Source organism: Ascidiella aspersa, chromosome 6 (genome assembly GCF_963924565.1).
Source record: "Ascidiella aspersa chromosome 6, kaAscAspe10.2, whole genome shotgun sequence".
Classification (NCBI taxonomy): domain Eukaryota; kingdom Metazoa; phylum Chordata; class Ascidiacea; order Phlebobranchia; family Ascidiidae; genus Ascidiella; species Ascidiella aspersa.
In genome coordinates, this window is record NC_139452.1 from 395,867 (window position 1) to 415,579 (window position 19,713).

At 35.6% G+C, this 19,713-nt stretch overlaps 1 long non-coding RNA gene across 1 annotated transcript; it reads left to right on the top strand.

Moving 5' to 3' along the window:
- Positions 1 to 15,578: 15,578 nt before the first annotated feature.
- Positions 15,579 to 18,391, top strand: LOC146139040 (uncharacterized). The gene is made up of 5 exons (XR_014501314.1): positions 15,579 to 15,700; positions 16,267 to 16,400; positions 17,214 to 17,263; positions 17,753 to 17,849; positions 18,304 to 18,391. It is a non-coding gene; the product is annotated as an uncharacterized LOC146139040 (long non-coding RNA).
- Positions 18,392 to 19,713: the final 1,322 nt, after the last annotated feature.

The window sequence follows — 19,713 nt, forward strand, 5'->3', positions numbered from 1 at the left end:
GGGGAACTTTAAATAACTTTGTAGTTTAGTTGGGGCCTCTCTTTTTATGCCGGGGAACATTAAATAGCTTTTTAGTTTAGTTTGGGCCTCTCTTTTCGTTCCGGGCAACTTTAAATAACTTTGTAGTTTAGTTGGGGCCTCTCGTGTCGTGCTGGGGAACTTTAAATAACTTGGCAGTTTATTTGGGGCTTCTCTTGTCGTCCCGGGGAACTTTATATAATTTTGTAGTTTTGTTGGGGCCTCTCTTTTCGAGCCTGGAGACTTTAAATAACTTTGTAGTTTAGTTGGGGCCTCTTTTGTCGTGTCGGGGACTTTAAATAACTTGGCAGTTTATTTGGGGCCTCTCTTGTCGTGCCGGGGAACTTTAAATAACTTTGTAGTTTAGTTGGGGCCTCTCTTTTTGTGCCGGGGAACTTTAAATAACTTTGTAGTTTAGTTGGGGCCTCTCTTTTCGTGCCGGGGAACTTTAAATAACTTTGTAGTTTAGTTGGGGCCTCTCTTTTCGTGCCGGGGAACTTTAAGTAACTTTGTAGTTTAGTTGGGGCCTTCCTTGTCGTCCCGGGGAACTTCATATCATTTTGTAGTTTTGTTTGGGCCTCTCTTTTCGAGCCGGGAGACTTTAAATAACTTTGTAGTTTAGTTAAGGCCTCTCTTTTTGTGCCGGGGAACTTTAAATAACTTTGTAGTTTAGTTGGGGCCTCTCTTTTCGTGCCGGGTAACTTTAAATAACTTTGTAGTTTAGTTGGGGCCTCTCTTTTTGTGCCGGGGAACTTTAAATAACTTTGTAGTTTAGTTGGGGCCTCTCTTTTTGTGCCGGGGAACTTTAAATAACTTTGTAGTTTAGTTGGGGCCTCTCTTTTTGTGCCGGGGAACTTTAAATAACTTTGTAGTTTAGTTGGGGCTTCTCTTGTTGTGCCGGGGAACTTTAAATAACATTGTAGTTTAGTTGGGGCTTCTCTTGTTGTGCCGGGGAACTTTAAATAACTTTGTAGTTTAGTTGGGGCCTCTCTTTTTGTGCCGGGGAACTTTAAATAACTTTGTAGTTTAGTTGGGGCTTCTCTTGTTGTGCCGGGGAACTTTAAATAACTTTGTAGTTTAGTTGGGGCCTCTCTTTTTGTGCCGGGGTACTTTAAATTACTTTGTAGTTTAGTTGGGGCCTCTCTTTTCGTGCCGGGGAACTTTAAACAACTTTGTAGTTCAGTTGGTGCCTCTCTTTTCGTGCCAGGGAACTTTAAATAACTTTGTAGTTTAGTTGGGGCCTCTCTTGGCGTGCTAAGGACATTTAAATAACTTTGTAGTTTAGTTGGGGCTTCTCTTGTTGTGCCGGGGAACTTTAAATAACTTTGTAGTTTAGTTGGGGCCTCTCTTGTTGTGCCGGGGAACTTTAAATAACTTTGTCGTTTAGTTGGGGCTTCTCTTGTTGTGCCAGGGAACTTTAAATAACTTTGTAGTTTAGTTGGGGCTTCTCTTGTTGTGCCGGGGAACTTTAAATAACTTTGTAGTTTAGTTGGGGCCTCTCTTGTCGTGCCGGGGAATTTTAAATAACTTTGTAGTTTATTTGGGGCCTCTCTTTTTGTGCCAGGGAACTTTAAATAACTTTGTAGTTTAGTTGGGGCCTCTCTTGGCGTGCTAAGGACATTAAATAACTTTGTAGTTTAATTGGGGCTTCTCTTGTTGTGCCGGGGAACTTTAAATAACTTTGTAGTTTAGTTGGGGCCTCTCTTTTCGTGCCAGGAACTTTAAATAACTTTGTAGTTTAGTTGGGGCCTCTCTTGGCATGCTAAGGACATTAAATAACTTTGTAGTTTACTTTGGGCTTCTCTTGCTGTGCCGGGGAACTTTAAATAACTTTGTAGTTTAGTTGGGGCCTCTCTTTTCGTGCCGGGGAACTTTAAATAACTTGGTAGTTTAGTTGGGGCCTCTCTTTTCGTGCCGGGGAACTTTAAATAACTTTGTAGTTTAGTTGGGGCTTCTCTTGTTGTGCCGAGGAACTTTAAATAACTTTGTAGTTTAGTTGGGGCCTCTCTTTTCGTGCCGGGGAACTTTAATTAACTTTGTAGTTCAGTTGGTGCCTCTATTTTCGTGCCAGGGAACTTTAAATAAGTTTGTAGTTTAGTTGGGGCTTCTCTTGTTGTGCCGGGGAACTTTAAATAACTTTGTAGTTTAGTTGGGGCCTCTCTTTTTGTGCCAGGGAACTTTAAATAACTTTGTAGTTTAGTTGGGGCCTCTCTTGGCGTGCTAAGGACATTTAAATAACTTTGTGGTTTAGTTGGGGTTCTCTTGTTGTGCCGGGGAACTTTAACTAATTTTGTAGTTTAGTTGGGGCCTCTCTTTTCGTGCCAGGAACTTTGAATAACTTTGTAGTTTAGTTGGGGCCTCTCTTTTCGTGCCGGGGAACTTTAAATAACTTTGTAGTTTAGTTGGGGCCTCTCTTTTCGTGCCAGGGAACTTTAAATAACTTTGTAGTTTAGTTGGGGCCTCCCTTTTCGTGCCGGGGAACTTTGCATAACTTTTTAGTTTAGTTGAGGCCTCTCTTTTCGTGCCAGGGAACTTTAAATAACTTTGTAGTTTAGTTGGGGCCTCTCTTTTCGTGCCGGGGAACTTTAAATAACTTTGTAGTTTAGTTGGGGCCTCTCTTTTTGTGCCGGGGAACTATAAATAACTTTGTAGTTTAGTTGGGGCCTCTCTTGTCGTGCCTGGGAACTTTAAATAACTTTGTAGTTTAGTTGGGGCCTCTCTTGTCGTGCCGGGGAACTTTAAATAACTTTGTAGTTTAGTTGGGGCCTCTCTTGGCGTGCTAAGAACATTTAAATAACTTTGTAGTTTAGTTGGGGCTTCTCTTGTTGTGCCGGGGAACTTTAAATAACTTTGTAGTTTAGTTGAGGCCTCTCTTTTCGTGCCGGGGAACTTTAAATAACTTTGTAGTTTAGTTGGGGCCTCTCTTTTTGTGCCGGGGAACTTTAAATAACTTTGTAGTTTAGTTGGGGCCTCCCTTTTCGTGCCGGGGAACTTTAAATAACTTTTTAGTTTAGTGAGGCCTCTCTTTTCGTGCCGGTTAACTTTAAATAACTTTGTAGTTTAGTTGGGGCCTCTCTTTTCGTGCCGGGGAACTTTAAATAACTTTGTAGTTTAGTTGGGGCCTCTCTTGGCGTGCTAAGAACATTTAAATAACTTTGTAGTTTAGTTGGGGCTTCTCTTGTTGTGCCGGGGTACTTTAAATAACTTTGTAGTTTAGTTGGGGCCTCTCTTTTTGTTCCAGGGAACTTTAAATAACTTTGTAGTTTAGTTGGGGCCTCTCTTGGCGTGCTAAGGACATTTAAATAACTTTGTAGTTTAGTTGGGGCTTCTCTTGTTGTGCCGGGGAACTTTAAATAACTTTTTAGTTTAGTTGGGGCCTCTCTTTTCGTGCCAGGAACTTTAAATAACTTTGTAGTTTAGTTGGGGCCTCTCTTTTCGTGCCGGGGAACTTTAAATAACTTTGTAGTTTAGTTGGGGCCTCTCTTTTCGAGCCGGGAGACTTTAAATAACTTTGTAGTTTAGTTGGGACCTCTATTGGCGTACTAAGGAACATGGAACATTTAAATAACTTTCTTGTCGTGCCGATATTCTTTAAATGCTTTTGAAATATTTTTTTTACATAAAAATTCACTTTATTTTGTGCAATATTCAATTTCTTAGAACCCAGCTTCCATAGCACAAAATTTCTATTTTAACAGTTCTTTTTTAGAACACAATGCTGTCTAACAAATTAAAGCTTTTCGTTAGACTGCCTATAACCTTTATTTTATTAATTTTGACGCTAAAACATGTTGTCAAAAGCGATTCACTCACCAATGAATTATTTATTTACGTTTAGGTTATAATAATTATCTATTTACCGTGTCAAACCATGTGAAATGTTATATTTGCAGCATTTTTCGTCCAACTCGCTGCTTTTGTAAAAATAAAATCCCGAAATTATTCTATCGAATTAAAATTAACGAACCTTGAAAATGAATTGCAAAGCAAAAATGTTGAATTAGCCGACATCATCTTGATTAAAACGTGATAATGGATTTGTATGGATAACACCTTAATAAAAATGATGTTGATCTACTCGACCTTTTTGGCTTCGACATTCATCACAAAGTTCACATTACAGATTCATGCATGTGTTATTTATTTTTTTTAATTTATGTAAGAATCAAACTCCATCAACCAATCTTTAATTTGATTATAATATAAAAACACTCACACAAAATTTTAAAGGCACATTAACAGATCCGACAGTTGTATATTGTTACTTAGTTTAAAATATTTTAACCAAATCTTCTTTGTTCATGACGTATTATAGTAGAAACTAATTTTATAAGATTAAGAACGGCGGTCGTTACGATTAACTTTACAGTTATGTTTTAATTAAATTTATTTAAATTCCGAAATCTCAATTTGAGCACATTTATTATTTTAAAATTTATTATTTTAAATTTTATTAAAAAAAATATCGGATATAATCATTTCAAACTTCAGCCAAAATATCGAAATTAAGAATACAGAAACATGCAACATACCTAAAGTATCACTTCGGCGGCTTTCAATAAGCATAAATTACCTATTTTATCAACTATTTTACTATACTAGAGTTTTATTGCACTTAACGGTTAATACTACACAGCCTCACTCACAACAATTTTCTCTAACTGCAGCAAATGCAAAATTGATGGAGGTTTTATGCGCAAGACGCCTCAAGAAAAAAAGCCATATCAGGATAAAAAAGAATTACGCTCAAATGCCTAAAAAAAGCAATATTAAAACAAAAGATAATTAGGAAGCTAGAGAAATAATGGAGCTGGTTGGGAACGAAGGATCGTCCTGTCACTTCCAAGTAAGCTTCCGACTAGCTCATGTTTGCGATCTCAGCAAGCGCTGGACGTCGCAGTCGTTCGCAGTAAACATTTGCACCAATCTGGCGCAATGTTGTGAGGTAGAATTCCACAGATCATTCTTTCAAGCAACATCAACATTTATCAGGAATCTGAAGCAATGATGTGAGGTAGAATACAGCAGATCATTCTTCCAAGCAACATCAACATTTATCAGGAATCAAGCGGATGGTTGGGAGCCTGAAACCAACCCAGGCTGCCACAATAAACAACAACACTGTGACGAAACAGCCAGCCGCTATTAGCACCATAAACATTTAGCGAGAAACCGGAATTGCGTATTAAAATTCAATTCTTGCTTCTGTAGATGTTGAAAATGTAAAAATATTTTTTGAAACGTTCAAAATGCCACCTGCTTTTGGTTAAGCTTTGATGTTCATTCTATGCTTCTGTAAACTTTTGTTTATATTGTTAGCGTGTTGTTCCTGCAAGCAGTTGGTTACTTGTTGTAATTGGCACGACAAAAGGTTTCACGCACACATAAGATCTTTAGTTGGACCATTTTCTCCATTGCATTGTCATATATTTGTACAATCTTCATACATTATACAATTCAATGGTTGCCTACTGTATGTTTAGTTATAAGGTGCTAACAGCAAATGCTTTTTTTAAATGTATAAATGTTTTAGGTATGGCACTCCAGATCAAAATCTTAATGAAATTTTAACTGAACGACAATTTATTAAAGCTCGCTGCAGTTTTCATTGCATAGTTACTTAAATTTTCTTTGTTTAACGATAATAAAGTCCATAAAGTGCGTCAAAAAATATTATACCCGGCCCGTGATCGTAATTTGTTTGTTATTCAGCCCTCATGAAAGAAGTTTGCGCGCCTCTGGTTTAAAAGATCGCCTTGAATTACAACAAATCTAAACCGATTGAAGTAACACCAACCGCCTGACGACGCTGACGTATCATCACCAGCCTGTTTTATTTCCGGCAATTGTTGGGTTTCCCACCCAACAGCAAACATCAATCCGGCACTATAATAGGTGTTCAGTTAAGGTTGGGGGCCATTTGGTCGATATATTATATAAAATGCAAGCTGGGTTGGAATTACACGTTGTATACAACAGCGCTAACCATATAGTGTAGTGCTTTTCACCTTTGATACTAGCATAAATATTAAATATACTACATTTTAAATTACTTTCTGAAGCCGTATACCAATAAAATAACGGCACAATTCAAACAATTTCGGCAGTACATTGAAGTATATGTTGCGCGAACACATTAAGGTTACTTTGCAGGGGTTTTGATAGACGCAATTTCCCCAAAAACGCCTCATAATCGCTACAAGTGCGTGGCTTAATAATAGTTCTAACTGCACAAAGTAATTTTCACCCAAGAGTTAAATACACAAAACTGTCAAACACCGGCGTAGAATTGAACAAGCAAATAACATTAGCTTGATAATGAACTGAAAGCCAAAAAGGCTGGATCTTGATCTTGATAAAAACGCTTTGATACGAACTTTTATCACCTTCAATTAATGTTTCACATTCTTAATAAAGATGATGTTAATCTACTCTACCTTTTTGCTTTAAAATTCAACGTCAAGCTACATTACAGATACGTTTATAATGTATCCAAATAACATTAAATTTACACACATTGCGAATATTTGGGGCCAAGACACAAAACTTTTGTCACACAAGAATCCGTTGTCCAGCTGAGGTTGTTCAACAAATATTCGGCTTCTTTCTTTCTTTCTTTCTTTATTATTCTGAAAAGCAGAAAAATAATTTATTCTTATTAAAATTCGCTTCAGGTAAATATTTGGCTTCTTGGCAGAAAACATTGTGACATTTGATTTACCTGATGTGTAGAATAAATGGGTCCTTCTGTATTGTTTTTTTTTTTCTTATCCTAAAAAAGAGAAAATTAATTTATTCCTATATTAAAATTACTATTTATGTCTTACAGTTCGCGACCTGGAGAATATTATGTAAATTATTCCGTTAAAATTCAACTTTTTTAGACGCAATTATTATCAAAACATTTATTCTTCTACGGTTTGTCTAACAAAGTGCATTAATAAGCTAAAGTTAAAATTGAAGCGAGTAAGAGTATGAATCAGAATACAAATTAGACAACAAAGATGCAATATAACAGTAAAAACACCTCACTTAAAAAAAAGTTAAACGATGAGCTTAACTAGTAGAACGACATCCAAAAACGCTGCTTCAGTAAAACGGCGTTTCGCAAATTCGGCGCAATTATTTCTGCGTTAGGTTGTCACCGCTAGAGGCGACAAGGAGCCACATTTCAATTTGTTAGTTTTTCTGGTTTTATTTTTCGAGGCGGCGTTTCTTAAAAGTTTAAACGTTTTTGTTGCGGTGCAACGCCGCATCCCAAAACTGTTTACAAAAGTTAATCAATAGAACTCTAACTTGTCCGTGTCCTTTTTAATGACATTTGCTTTGCAACCAAAGATTTATTTTATTGCACATAACTGCGTTATTACTGTTAATGACCTTTAGTTAACCGTAATTCTTTAAAAAACCTGAATCCTCCTCATATTTGTTAATGTGCCGAATTAAACTTTTATGTCATTACCACCGCCACAATTAACCAAACTTTTGAAACTATTGTTTTAAATTATAGCTAACATTTACATAACTTGAAAGAAATCTACATTGCTTTAAGTCTAACAATAGTAAAATTCGATTAAAAAACTAGTATTCCGCTTGTTGGGTAAACTTAATATTTATTCTTTTCTCGCTTAAATGAGATATACTGCTAAATAAAAACTCTGCTGGAAGCAAACCTTTGGTGATTGGGTTTAAGTGAAGAGTTTGCGTTGTTTTAACAGAAAAACTCTTCTGTTAAGTGGGCTGCTTGTCAGAGCTCCGCAGTTCTCATAAATTCCTCATTCAGCTTGTTTCTTCAAGGTGTGAAGTGTGTTCTGCCTGGAAGGAAAGATGTATGGAAAGTTACAAATACGACAAAGCATTCTCTTGGGAGGGCCAGGTCAAAAAAAGAGGATCTGAAATACACACAATATAAAGTGTGATTCTATTTAAAGGGAAAGCTGTATATATCCTTGTTCTGACAATTTGGTAAGAGTAGGAATAGGTGAGGATAAATTACAAGTGTAACTTAATAAATAACATATTCTAAAATCAATAATATGTTGTTTTAAAATCAAATATATTATTCGCTTGGTTGCCAGCAATTGCGTGGCCTGAAATTAAACATTTTTAAAAACTGTAAAAAAGCAAAACATACTTTATATAGAAGGCAGATGAAAATCTAATCAAACGATCACAAAATGATTAATATGGGACTCACATTAAGCAAGGCTAGTCACCAACAAACTCTCCCGGTGAAATGTTGCGAGTGAGTCAGCAGGAAAGTGTCCTATAAGGTCTATTTATAGTTTCTCAGTGAGCGGTGATTATAAACTAAGTGCATGTGTTTATTTGCGCTACGTGGTATTAAATAAAACTTAACATAAGTATTTAAAACAATCCAGTAAAATAATATAAGTGGTATTTTGTTGTTTCTACTATTTGATATTTCTACCCAGAGGGTTAAGCAATAACCTTATCAGTCTCGAAATAATCTCATACATCAGACCAAAGTGTCACAAAGGAAAAGGTGATCAGGTTTCAATGGGTTTCCTGCTTATTTCGGTCGAACCATGATCGTATAGTTGTAGTTGATAGGGTGTAAACCCACATAATATTTAGCGTCTTTTGACATTCATTATTAAATGTAAAATAAATGGGTCACTCCGATGGTTTTTTTCTTATCCTAATAATGAGAAAAATTATAATTCATTTCTATTTAAATTCGCTTTTCAAAATAATGTACATCTTGAAGTTCGTGACCTGGAGAATATTATGTAAATTATTCCGTTAAAATTCACTTTTTAGACGTAATTAAAATCAAAACATTTATTCTTCTACAGTTGTCTAACAAACCAAAAATTAGCTAAGCGAGTAAAAATATGAACCCTAATACAAATTAGACAACAAGGATACAATATAACAGTAAAAACCCCTCACTTTGATAAATAAAAGTTAAACGATGAGCTTAACTAGTAGAAAAACATCAACGAACATTGCTTCAGTAAAACGGCGTTTTGTAAATTCGACGCAATTATTTCTGCGTTAGGTTGTCACCGCTAGAGGCGACAAGGAGCCACATTTCATTTTGTTAGTTTTTCTGGTTTTATTTTTCGAGGCGGCGTTTCGTAACCTTTTTACCTCTGGATAAAAACTTATTTTACGTCTAGAAATGCGGACTTGATAAGCAAGCGCGAAAAGGTTCGGTACATCGGTATTTCTCTGGAGTTTCTTGCAAGTTTTTTTATTCGTTATAACTGTTTTATCTTTAAACACTGTATGCTCAATGGTATTTATTTTAAACTGCTTGGTAATAAATGATTAAGAAAATGCTACAAAATGTGCAGTTAAAAAGCGTTGGTTTAGGCCAACATGAAAAAGCCCTAAACATTTCAACAGCGGCAGTCTGTTAGCCACTATCATTAAAGATGACATTTTATGTCCCAAACTTTTGCGGCATTACCATTGCCACGCTTAAACTGGCAGGAATCCATATTTTAAACCAGATGTTAAACTTGCAGAACTAAACCATGCATTAACTGTTTACAGGAAAACCTGATATGCAGAACATTTTGATATCACTTCGATTCGGCAAACTTATTCTGAAACATCGATCAACGTTTATCAATAAACACATATAAATTGCTGAAAACTGTTATTTTGATATCAAACTTATATCAATGTACGTCATAATTTAAACCACAATTCAAACCAATAATAATACAAAATAGCTCCTCTAATTATCAGAGGAGCTGATTTCGATTATTATTATTACGCCTGGTAGCAACTGTTTATAAATTAAAACCAATATAAATTACAGTAAAAATGAAAAATCAAACATTTTGATGTTGGGGTTTAACTGAAAAGCGTTGGTTTAACAAGAAAAAGCCGTAAACATTTCAACCGCGGCAGTCTGTTAACCACTATTATTTAAGATGACCTGATGTCCAAAAACTTTTACGGTATTATTAAACTGATAGGAATCCATATTTTAAACCAAATTAAAATTATTTATCAATAAGCCAAAATATTTGGAACAACTGATCTTATCACCGAAGACATTTAGTAAACATGAACCGCACCTTTAGTTTTCCTTATTGAAAAACGCTCTGATGTTTGTTTGTCAGCTGAGGTTCTTCGCGCAAAATTAAATTCCGTTGTCCAACCACTTCATATATGCATGTGTATATTTGTCTGGGATCGTATACTTCGGAATTCGCACTTGCCAACCATTACTCCAACATCTTAAACGAATAATATATGGATTATTAGAGGTAAATATCAAACAATACAGATTTGAGTCAATATTTATTCATACAAATTTACAGACCAGTAAACAGTAACGAAGATTGTCTCTATATTAATTGGCGCGACTTGACTTTGAATAAAACGGACCAAAATAAGAGTGGGTTGAATAAATAATGATGTAAAAACAGCAGTTTGGCATTTTGTTGTTTACACTACTTGAGGTTTATAATCAGAAATTAAGGATTGTTGGTAAACTTATACACCAAGCATTACAAGCACAATTAAATAAGAAGAATGATGCCGTAGATGACATTTTGGTGGTGATACTGTTTGACATTTATACCTAGTCTCGAAATAATCTCATACATCATACCAAAGTGCCACAAAGGAAAAGGCGATCAGGTTTCAATTGGTTTCCTGATTGAAAGCAGTCGGCCATATCGTGATCGCATAGTAGTAGTTTATAGGCTGTGATGCTACATAATATTTTCAATGTTGTGTAGCAGCAGATACTTTATAACATTTTGCCATCACACTGCAATCTTTTTTGCCTAAACGCGCCGGGTAATGTTTTAACACTTTAGTGGCCCACAGACAAGCAAACCACTTTTTTATTTTTATTTTGGTCCACATCTCAACGTTGTTCTCAAATTTCTATACTAATACTTAAGACACATCTGTGAAAGTGTTGACGTCATATCTAAAAACTCTGATGCCCCTATGCACAAAAATCCCCGGTTAAGAAAAGTTTAATTGAAGAGAAGTTATTTTATTCATGTTCATTCTACCTGATATTTTCTTGTGGCACGCCATTAGCGTTTAAAAACTTGGTACACAAGGTTAATTTCAGGGTCAAGACTTTATAAAGCTCCCTATTTAATCAACATAATGAAAAAAGTGTTTTTTTGTGTTTTAGTTGGAAAAACTAACTCTTTGGGCTGGCCATCGCAGCCGAGTGGTTTAGTTTCTCACAAAATGGCCGTATTACATACATGGGTTTGAGATCTGTAAATCGCTTGACACGTCCCAATATGATAAGCTTATAAGTTATATACACCACCTCCAAAAACACAAAAATCCTAGATCCAAGCCTTTTAATGACGTCATTTGGCATTGATTTTTTGTCTTAAAATATCGGGTGTAGCTTGGAATGAAATGTGAGACATCCATCATTGCTAGGATTAAAGCAAAATAAAAGCTAGAACGGTGTTGGGCGGCTCTGCTATATGAGTAAGTGGAAGGAATCGAGAACTTTGGAATATTTTAAAGAAAATGTAAGATGGGTAGTTGCAGCAGAAACATATGTTGTGTAACGTGGTGGAAGATTCAGGAAACAGCGCCTTACTGAAGGCTAATCCGGTCTAACATAACTCGCCGCGAACCGAGTTAACTTGTTTCTCATGTGAACAGACGGTAAATATTTTGAGCTTTGGATGTAGGATGTTGTTTCAGCAATGCTTGTGGGTGGGTTTCACAAAATAAACCTGTATAACATCTCACCACATATGTCAAACATATTGTGTAGAAGCAGATTGAACCGGCTTGGATAAACTTAATTGAACACTGACGACATTTTAGTGCGTGAAGGATAAAAACAAGCAGTGCTTGTCAACGGGTATAAGCACTGCTTAACCAGATTCGTTAACAATTCGGATTCAGGCAGATTCTGTTTTCGAAATCAAATTCTGAAAATAAATCACTAAATTGGTCTTTTCTCTTGAAGGCCAAATGTGACGTCAAGTTGCCAGGATCTTATCACAAAGATGTTGGAGAAAGACCCGGGGTCTAGAATCACCCTGGGTTCGATAAAGAACCACCCCTGGGTTACCGAGGGGGGGTTGCTTCCCTCAGAGAGCCAGAACTGCCACCTAGTGACCATTACTGACGAGGATGTGCGGCAGTGCGTGAAGAGAATTCCCAAACTAAACACCCTGGTGAGTTGACGTAATAAATAAAACGTATAAATACACAAAAAATCATTTCTTTCCAGAAATATAGCAGTGCTTATACCCTTCTATGGGCTCAAATTTGAGCCGAACAATTTAATCCCCCTTTGCACTTTTAGAAAAAACATAAAATGTCACAAGAGAGGTTTCCAAAGTCCTAATGAAAACCACAAGTTTAACTGGTGGATATTTAAAACAATATATGTCACCTTGTTAAGAATTGGGATGAAAAGTTGCAAAAAAATCGCTAAATTCTTCCAAGATTTGTCGCTTTTGCCTGGTCGTTTTTTTCTTTTTGCAAAACTAACTTTGAAAATTCAATAAAGTTGGCTGGGAATGTCCTTCACACAGCATGGTTGCGATAAGCTGAATAAATATAAAGTGTGATTTAATTTAATTTTCCCCTTGAAGACTTCTTAAGGTAAAAGAAATACCATAACGAATGTTTATGAATAATCGTAGCCTCATGTATAAGATCAAGCCCAAATTCGTTTTTTGGTCTCGTCCCGCAACATAAAGTGACCACAAACCTAAGGCCGGATAATTCTTACAAAATGGCGATCGCGGGCCGATCCACCTTTTTCCACCTTATTCTACCGAATTCCTATAAAACGAAGAAAACGTAAAAAATATTTATCAAAATATTTAGTTAGCTTAATGAAATTGTCGCTTAGCCTTATATTTCATTAAAATGTAGCTCAGTTGCATCTGACAAACATTTCAGTTTATTATGTAATAATAACTGTACTTTGCGATCATTATAGAAATACGCTACAGGTCAAAAAACTTAACCGACAGGTTGGATTTGATAAGCGGGCCGCAGTTTATCGACCCCTGAATTTGATATAGAATAGTTTAAACGACGTCATTTTAAGTTGGTCTGCCGTTTAGTTTATTCACGAGTCTGACAAATGTATTTTTTTTCTTTTTTTAATTTGTAACTTCGATGCTTCTCGTACTTAAGACCAGAGGACAAACATTTGTCCACTCAACACTAGCAAGTATAAGATATGAAGTTGTGTTGGGGAATTCCGATGTTTTGGACAAAATAACAGAGCTCTCATACCAAACGACGTCATTACTAAGATATTATAAGAAACCATTATTATTGTTTTTAAGAAACCATTATTTGCCTTTAAAAAAAGAGGAAAGTTTTAAGCAACAATTGCCTTAGTGCTGGTAAATAAAATTCTATCTGGGTAACCTTTCTTGTTAGTACATACCGTACTTTAAAAAACGTTAAAAAAATAATCACTGCGCTGGAAACCATGTCTGAAAATCCTATTTTAATTAGGTATCGGTATTGGACGAGTATCTACAATTTTACCAAAAGATAAACAAACTTAGGCTTACTATGTTGAAGACAACGGTCCTCACTTGTGTTACCCAAAGATATTTATAAAGAGATTAAAAATAAACTTTTTGGTGTTACCTAAGGCCGCTTAGTATCCGGTATCGATCTGATAACTTGGGCAAAGTCTATTATAAATAGTTAAACGTCATAATTCTTTCAAAAACGTTTTTATGAATATGCAAAATGTCCTTTATTGTGGTAAGGCGTCTTGAGACGCTATAACACAACAAAGCATTGAAGCACTGAATTTATAAGGTCTCTGTTTGATGCAGGGTTTCAGTTCGGGGATGCTGGGTCAGATACATAGTATGAGCTTAGTATGTATAACAGAATCTTGCCCTCCAAAAGAACACATAATGCCGACGAAAAGTTCTTGATTTTTATTCGGGAGCCGTGCGCTTCTCAAGCTTTTATTAGATACATAGTATATTGCTTTTATTTATGTCTTGGCTCAGTTAAATGTAAAACTAACTCGCATTTTGGAATTGTGTTACTGTGCTACCAGTTACTTGTATAGAAATAAAATTACAATGGTTTTGTTATCTAAGCAATTCTAGAAGGGGGTGCGAGAATTGGTTGGTGATTCGAAAGGGTGCAGCAAGGAAAAAGGACCACTGGTTTAAATGTATGCGGCCAATTGCTGGCAACAAGTGCGACCTTGTGGCAGACTGCTTAGTTCACAAATGCTGTAAAATATTGGTGAAATTTCGACCCAAATAAGCTAAACGGCAACGCTTGCGACAGACGTTTTAAAAAATTGGACGAGAAATTTCAACGCTCTCGCAACTAAATTAAACAATATTGAGAAACCGTTTATAATGTTTGTCTTGCGGACGAACACAAATAACTTTGCGGGGTTTTGCGTGCCAAGAATCATTCAATTTCGCAACCAACCCAAGTATTGCTACAAGTATGTATTTACAGAGCGGTAAAATAATGGACTGGCTTAACTGAAGAGCTTGGAATTATTCCCTTTAAGCCTTTAAAAAAGTGATAATAATACCGTGGCCCGCACAACCCGTGTTTTTATTATGTTTTAGGAATCGTTGATGAAATAAATATTACGCTCTGTAGTAAGTCATCGTTAAAACAAGTGCTCAGAACAATTGCATGTACTGGTTACGGGTGCTGTTTCTAACGCTCAATGTTGTCGATAGAAATTTGCTAGGATTCCAAGCCTTGCTCTATTGGTACGTATTACATTTCTCGTGTGCGATTCAATTGCAAAAAATCAAAGATGCTTTTTCTTACTTTGGTAAATTTCAAATGTATTATTTCATTTAGCTTTTGTGACATCCAGCAAAGCGTTTACCGAAATGCTAGTGGAGCTGATGAAGGGTAACACGAGCCTAAAAAAGTTAGGGTTAAACGCTGATCTAATGCCCGAAGGGTTTTCTGGAACCAAGGAAATAGTTTTACTTTCAAATTTTTTAAAATATATTTAATTACAGCAGACAATTGTCAGTTAATTAGTGTTGTAGTGACTTAAGTCAATGACTTGACTTGAACTTAAGTTTGGAGCATAATGGCTGAAGGTTGTAGTAAGACATAATAAGAATATCAAAGCCCATACAGAAGTAGGAAGCATTTTGAACGTTTCGAATAACTCTTTTTATTTCCAACATCAATATGCAACATGTAAGGAGATATTCGAAACAAAATGATACCTACTTCTGTATGGGCTTTGATATTCTTATTGCGTTGAGACTTGAATTGGACGTAAGTTATTACACAAATGTCAGGACAAGAACTTAGGTTATTCAACAAATGACTTGACAAGACTTTATTACAGCACTACAGTTAATATATACTTCAATAAAATATGAAATAAAATATTATATGAAATATTATAGTTGTCAGAGGCAATCCTCAAAATATCTGCAAAATTATTAAAGGCCAGGCGAGTTTGCAAGAAGCCAGGAAAGAGGTTTAGCAGCAGAGCCCGGTAAAACAACAAACCTACAGCTGAAAGATCCGCGGGAGGATTAATTCGTGGATGGAGCGATCCCACTCAGGATGCGAGGAGGAGCAAGAAGAGTGGGAGGAACTGGGAGGAAGAGTGGGAGGTTCCGCTCGAAGGATATATAAGCTTGGGATTTTGCTTCGAAATTATTCCTGGATTTGAAGATTCAGCTAAAACAACAAGACAACAAACAAGGTAAGATGGTTGAAATTTACAGGGGTCGCCTAAAGGTCGCCTAAAAAGGCAATTCTACAGAGTTACTTCTAGAGATTTCTACAAAGTTAATTCTACAGAGTTGGTTCTACCGTCAGCGGCATATTTCTTGATCAAGATAAACAAAGTTAAAGTGTTGTGGGATGCAAAATTATAGATTTGTTTTAAACTGAACATGTTTAACTCTTTTTATAACCCCTGTATGAGATCAGTAAAAAGTGTATTTTTTTTAAAAACCCACATTAAGGACCTTAAACCTATTACTTTAAGAAACCTAGGTGGTTAATGTTTTAAAAAAAACACCTATTAATTAGAAATACCGTTTATAGCACATCTACGTAATCGGTTAAAGATTTATATTTCTTTATACTCACTCAATCGGCAAAAACCAAGAATTTAAAGTTAAAAAATTTATAACTTTAAAATACTTTTTGTTTAAAATACCATTTATAACCCATTTATGAGATCAGCAAAAGATGTATATTTTTTTAAACTTACCCAATCGGCAAAAATCCACATTGATAGTTAAAGTCGTCTGTTTGTTGCAGATGAAGAGTTCGATGATGCTAGCTCTGCTCCTGGTCTTTCTTCTCATCATTGACATGGGAGAGTCAATTAGCAGAAGGAGATTTTGCTACAGAAGAAGACGAATCTTCAGATGCAGAAGGTGCTTCAGAAGGAGGTACAGTTTAACATTTTAATGTAATTTAATGCAAATAAGGTACCGTTTAATCTTCTTTTGTTTTTTGTTCGCAATTGCTTCAGAAGAAGGCACCGTTTAGAGAAGCCTTGGACAATAAGATAATCTTAGTTTTTTAATTTATTGAATTAGAGCAAAACTAATCCTTATGTAGTTTGCCAATTTCTTGCGTGCTCCAATTCTAATCCGAATTCGGATTTTATCCAAAATGATACTTTTTCTAACGGCAATTTTAGTGTTTCAGTCGAAAAAAATATTTTAATTAACACTCTTTGGTCGAAAAAATTTGTAGGTGATTTTTATAGTATAAGGAGCTTATGCTTAAAAGATAAAAAAATTAGCATAAACATATTTACCATTCACATTCTTAAAAGAACAAATTGCGACTAAAATTAAATTAATTGTAAAGAATTGAAGGTAATCGACATTTCTGTTTCAAATTTTTAGGCATCCGGTAATTGTAATCTAGTTTGCGAAAACAAAAATTAAGTTCCAATGCCAATGCAATTTCAAAAGCTAAATAAATCTATTTGTACAAGTCTGGTTTGAAGTATTCATTTTTTTAAATTATAGAGCAAACCGTAGCGTTAGAACTTTTTTCGCTTTTAATTGAAACATACCGTTCAAATTGTTTTTGCTTTTAACAAAGTATCGTTTAAAGTTTGTTTTTATTTTGCTACTTTTCAATGTGAAAATCACATCAAACATGAATAAAGGCTAAATTACTCTGTTGCAACCGGTATCCCCCCATGTTACTGTTGTTCTGTCTTCTCACATTAAATTTTGTTTATAAAGGATCTTTATAAGGAGAAGACGATTGGGAGACGAGGCCGTTGAAGACCAAGGTAAAACATTTAATTTCAACAAGTTTCGCAATAAGTCCCTAAAATGGTAAATTTGCAACATTATTAGGTGCGATTGTTACATCAAATGTGTGATAATTGGACCTAAAAGTAAAAACCATGCCGAAACATTTTGTTTTTATGAAACCTAATATTTTATGCACTTAACCGTGCAATGCTAGTGGCATGCGAAGTCCTAGTTAATTTGTACTACAATATTTGAATATACTACAATATTTTTTTTTTGAATATGTACTACAAAATAAAAATAGCGTTTGACATCAATTTAATAACAACAGTCGCAAAACTGTGTTTTTTTGCAAAACGACGACTTTTGATTTAACTTTGAATAAAGAGAGTAACTTGAGGTTCTCTCTCGACTTGAATAAAAAGTAAGCTAAGGAAGGAATAATATTAGAAAGGCGATACTTTAGAGGGATGTGGTTTAAAATTTTAAACACGATTGTTGGTGAACCTAAAACGTTTGTTCAGACCAAGAAATTGAAGAGATGATTGGTGAGGATGAGCATGGAGAAGAAGTTCCTGATGCAGAGGAGAATAATATGGAGGAGGAAGTCGAACAAGATTGGTGGGTTTTGGGGTTTGGGGTTAAATAACTGGAGCTGAGGGGTAAAAATAAGGTTGGAAAAGACGGAAAATTGAAACAATTGGGTTGAGGGTAAAAATAGAGAAATATATGAGAAAATAATATAGGGAGGGAAATGAAGCAAGATTGTTCGATTTTGGGGTTTGGGAGTAAAATAACTGGGGTTGAGGGTAGGGATAGCGGGTCTGAGTATGAAATACGGGCAAAATGAGTACGAAGTCGAAAAAATAGAATTCGGTGGAAAGAATGAGGCTAAGAATGAAAAAAAATATTCCAAAGGGTAAAAACGGATGAGATATAAGGGTAGTAAAAGTTGATCAAGTGTTAATAAGAGATCGGAGGATCAACACAATAAGGAGGCAAAAGGTTTCCAGTATTAGGGTGTGACTTACCTTAAACACATTTCATTCAATAATCCTTGTCTTTTTTGTTTCAGATTTCACGAATAGAAGCATAAAGAAGAAAACACTGAGCTTAAAGAACATTTAAGAATTTGTGTTCATGCAATAAACGATTTGAAATAACTTCAAATGTTTCTTAAACAGAAGACAGATTATCAGTCTAATTTTTTCTACAAGACAAAATATTAGTCAAATTATACCCAGAATAGAAAGTATCAATTAAATATTTTTACTCATGGCAAATTGAACACCTGTTACTAATAGAGGACATATTGGATAAAGTTAAAATATTTACAAACCGCTATGAAATACTGGATGGATTCAGGATATTTGTTTTGAGTTGGGGACATTAGAATGACGTCACAAAGTTACGTCATAAAACAATTGTTCTTTGAAACACTTGTTGTTCTCGAATGAACTCGTGCGCAAGTATGAAGCTAAACGTCATTTGGCGAATTGTTTACGTTAGGCGTGTATACTTTATATTACCACTATATCATCTCCACAGCTGAATGGCGGCACCGGGGAAAACGTTCGCACGAAACACGAAAAACAGGGGTTCTTAGGATGTAGAAACGTGAAATATTACATTCGCCTTGAAACCGAAAACACTGCCATAATGTAAAACATACTACAAACAAGAAATATACGCGCGAAGCGCGGAAAATTTTGCGTTTACATAGTTAAAGTTGGCAAAAAATATAGTTTGACAGGCACTCTCAGGGTCATATTTGGCAAGCGGGCCTGAAACACGCTGAGACAATATAATTCTTAGCCTCACCAACTTTTCAAATACAGTGCAATGAATGTACGATTGAGCGGCTATCAAGCGGCCCACAACTCGTTGCACTAAAATATTACAAAATAACTCGCGGCCCACTGAAAATGCTCTGCGGCCCGCAGTTTGCCGACCACTGCCTTAAAAGAATTAATTATGACGTAGATAGGGTGTATTGTTTTAAAGAATGTCCACACAATGCTATTATTAGCTTGAAGTTTTCTTTACAACCTCAAAACTTCGCCTGACTAATGTACGCGACATCACCTGCATCTGTTGACCGTTTGACTTCTTAGCAAATAGCAATTGGGTTATGGTTACAATTATTAGGGAGTTAGTGATAAAGTTAGAGGTTGGGCTTGGGGTCAAAGGTCGTATAGGCCTGATAGGCTTTTTTAACTCAGAAAATAAAGCTCCTACTGGCAGCGGTTTTGTGTAAGTCAACTATTTCCTGAAATATGAGTCAAACTGTGGGGTCTACAGCCTTTAAGGCTATAGTTTTATAGACGATGTTTGCTGGCTCCTTACACATACTTCTTTTTTATGTCTATATATTAGCGCAAATCGTTTTTCAAAGTAGAAGTAAATAACTAAATAAAACTAATCAAGATCTACAACCTGATAAAGTCGAATTGGCAAAAAACACTTAAGAAATTTAACTGCAAAC